Raw genomic sequence first — 4,200 nt, 5'->3', positions numbered from 1 at the left:
CTTAATTAATAGTTAGAACTAATTAATTCGCATATTTGAGGTCACCCCGAGGAACCATTAAGATTGACACTTAGTTCGTGAAAATCCGATCATTAAAACGAAAGTTATTCAGGGTGATTCATTTTTTTTTTTGCGGACTGTACATAATATATATGTTCTATAATATATATGTACTACATAAAATATATGTACTACAAAGAATTCCGTTTGGTTACACCCTATCTTCCCACTTCCAACATTCATTTCTTTAAATATTAACATTTCCTTTCCGTGACAAATCATTCACTGAATTGGAGATTGACCGGTTTAAATCAAAATTACAATCTGTGGAGGGATGAACGGTGTGTGAATGAGTTCTCCCTGTTAAGTGGGTCGGGACGCATGTGTGAGGCAAAATCGTTTTCTTGGTCATAAATCACGCCACTAAAAAAACGCACCCTCTGCCTTAAAAATTAGCTTGATTTCAAGCAGGCTTCCTGATATTGGATAATGGCATATGTAACAACAACAATATTTCTTAAATACGTGTTTGTTTTGAGTTAAATTTGATTGATAAATAGTATGAAAGATCTTGTATCATTGTAATTTATTATGATTCGCAATATTTTTTTTTTTTTTTTGAAATGACATTTCAAATTAAAGATATACAGCCATAAGAAAAATTTTGAGTTCACAACTATAATTTTATATTTTCTCTTACAAACAGGTTCATATAATAAATACAATTTGAGCATGCATCGCATTGTGCATGGAGCTGATCTTTCACTTCTCTATCTTTAAATAATTTCATCATTCAGTTCAGTGATTTGCATTCAGTTCAGTCATCAATTCAGTCATTAGCTTCACGATGAGGACATGCTCTGACTTTTCTTTGGAGACTCCGGCGAGCATTGGCTATTTCTGCATATGTTTTACTCGATTTCTTAGCCCTTCACAAAGCACTTGAAATCAATGAGAAACGCTGTCTTCGGTTTACCGTTGCCTAAAAAAAAATAACCAAAAATATTATAATAGCAAAGAAAGATAAAAAAAAATGTAAAAGGTAAGTAGTTACCTTTAAATTTTGGATGCAAAAAACTACGAAATCATTATTAAATATGTATGTATAGCTAGGTATAATTTAAAACTGTACTTATTTTTAGAATTAAAAAAAATAAAAAAAATACAAAATAGTATTTTATTTGATAATCTTGCTTCTATTATCGTTTTATTCATTTTGTTCTTCTGTAAAATATTAAGAGAGGAACTAATGCAAAATGCATATGTAAAGTATTTTGTTTGTAAAACTAATGTAATTTAAGAAGATAGGAGACTTTATTTCAAAAAAGAAAAAAAGGAAAGATTTCATATTATTTCATCGACTCAGCCTGAGAAAGTTTTCTTTTCCAGTTTATTTTTTACTTGAACATTAAAGAAAGCATAGAAATATTTCTATACTCCCTTCTATTGCAATGAAGGAAGAGAAACAGAGAATAAATATAAATTTATGAGTTTAAGAAGAACCTTAGGTTCAAATTAAAAACATCTAGAGGAAAGATTATAAAGTTACAAAATGAATGTGATTAAAAATTTCATTATATAATCATATAATCATACAAGGAAAAAAAAGAAATAAGTTCTAGATTATTTAACTGTCAAGAAAACTTTTTAAATTTGCTAAAATTCCTTTTACCTCAGTTTCTTTGATTTTTTTAACTTAAATTTTAACAGCAGAAACAAAGGCTTTTGTAGTGACCACTTTTATTTTAAATTTTTAGAATTGACGTCGTGTATTTATTGTACAACTGAATTTGCAGAAATCTTTGAGAAATATTTTTCATATCAATGAAAGGAATATAGGAAATATTTAATGAATTGTTATTGAAATCATTTTGAAAATGAGATGTTTCTGGTATTCAGTAAGAAGTTATATTACATGTAAATTAGTTTCAATCTTTAACTAATGACTTTCCTATGGTAACGAAATGATGATATTTATGATTTTTGTTCTCCCTGTGTTTGAAATCTAAAAAAAATTAACTTCATTCCTTTCATTTCTCTGAAAATGCAACAAAGCCCTCTTTTATTAGATATCCACATTATGTTAGATTAAAATCTATATATATATATAAATGAATGCCTGTGTATACGTCCTTTATAGACTCCTAAACCACCCTACAGAAAGCGATGACACTTGGCATACAGATAGTTCAAAGCACGAGGAAGGTCACTGTCGACATTAAAACATTCTGCGACACACCGTTCCAGCGGTATCAGCAAAAATCGAAATGGAATTTTCTGATTGGTTGGCCATTGTTTCAAATTTTGCTATAAGCGATTCAGTTTTCAAATATCTTGAAGATAACAACAGTGAAATTTTCCATCTTATAGCTCTATTCATTTAGAAAAGTAAATTACATATACTTTAATGTTTAACTATAATTAATGCAAATTTCTTTATGTCAGGTGAGCACAAGAGCGTAAAATCAAAGAGAATAGATTTCGTAATTATAGGTCGTATCACGGATTTAGTATTCGCGATCGCAACGCTCGAGTACGCCGTCTAGCGGGAGCCTGTAAATATCAGACATTAATTTATCACGTTTTTATTTAGTTCCATCGAAATCATTGACAGAATCAGACGCCATTTTTTAGCAGCAAATAAGAAACAAAATTTCCCTAAGGAAAAGGCCGAGGAACTTGAAAAAAATCTCCAGAATATTAGTAAATCTTTCAGGAACAGAACACGCCAAACATTTGAAGAAAAATTCCTCAATAATTTTTAATTTCTATTATCAACAAACTTGCAACTGATGACTTCCGATTTCGGATACTGTTATTTACAGATGTGTGTATTAAGGTAAAATGCATTTCTTCTGTCTTCAATTCATTACGAATTAAAGTGAAGTCAGCATTGCTTTCGTCATTCCAGTGAATAAATATGAATTCAGAACATACAGAATTATAATAGTTATGACATATTCTTCTTCGTTATAGAATAGTATATATTTCTGTATCCATATAATTCGGAAAACAACACTAAAAAATTATCCAAGTTACTTGAAATAGTGCCATTTGTGCTGATTCTTAATTAATTTAAATCGTTTTCTTGGTAAGTTTTTTTTAATTTTGAAAGAATAAGTTCAACTAGAATTCAGCTATTCTGTTTTTAGCTACATATTCAAATTCATATAAATTATAAAATTTTGCTGTGTAGCATGTTATCTAAAAGTAATCAAGGGGTAAACTATGTATCTATTATTTGAGAATAAAGTTTTCAAACAAGGAACTTATCATTTTGGAATTCTCCTGGAATTATAAATCAGGTATGTGCAATGATTTTTACAATAAAAAGTTTGCCTGTAAATATTTTTTTTTTCATTTGATGATGGTTCTCTACAGAATGGTTTTTTACGTCTGATTAAGAACTATAAGAATAATAAAAAAAGAAACAATATGAAAGTTTTTATTTCAAAGTAAAGAATTCTTGAAATCGTTTTTTTATCCTAAGAATTCTTTATTTTCCGTTTTTTAGTTTATAATTTTTTGATAAAAATTGTTCTGAAAATACTTTTCTTGAAAAATTAAATGGTATAACATTATGTGTTTATGTATACTTCTTGTATATTCCAATGTTTGAAGTAATATGATTCAGAAAAGTATGGAATAAAAATTCGGTACTTACGTATTAACGCCACCGCCGCTACAGATTTGGCGGTTTTTAAGTGTCTCTAATCTACACTTAAAATTTTGCGACAGTTCATAAAATAAAACACTTTATTTGAAATTAAAATAGTCAATCGGATCTCGGTGGAAAATGAGCCGATATAGAGTTTAGCATAGATTCAAAACAATCATATCGCCATATGAACTCTGATAAATAAAATTCCAAATGAAATAACATTTCCAAGACGTACGTTTACCAAGATAAAGTCTTATGTTGTGGGAATTGGTACATTTTCGTTTTCTCGGTAAAATATTTCCCTCCTAAAAAAATACAATTGCATCTTGTTTTGTTTTTGGCAAATCCCAAAGACGAATTTTTGTAGCACTAAAAATGGCGACAAAAAAGAATTGTTCATTTGTTTTTGTTTCGTCAGCATTCTTTATTTTACGTTTCTTAGTTTCTAAATAATGATTTTTATTGAAACTTGAAATTTTTTGATAAAAATTGTTGTCAAAAAACGTTGTTTACAAAATTAAATTTCATAAAATTATGAG

Source organism: Parasteatoda tepidariorum, chromosome 1 (assembly GCF_043381705.1).
Source record: "Parasteatoda tepidariorum isolate YZ-2023 chromosome 1, CAS_Ptep_4.0, whole genome shotgun sequence".
In the NCBI taxonomy this organism is placed as follows: domain Eukaryota; kingdom Metazoa; phylum Arthropoda; class Arachnida; order Araneae; family Theridiidae; genus Parasteatoda; species Parasteatoda tepidariorum.
The sequence above is the reverse complement of the archived record's forward strand: the minus strand, read 5'-3'. Positions refer to the sequence as shown.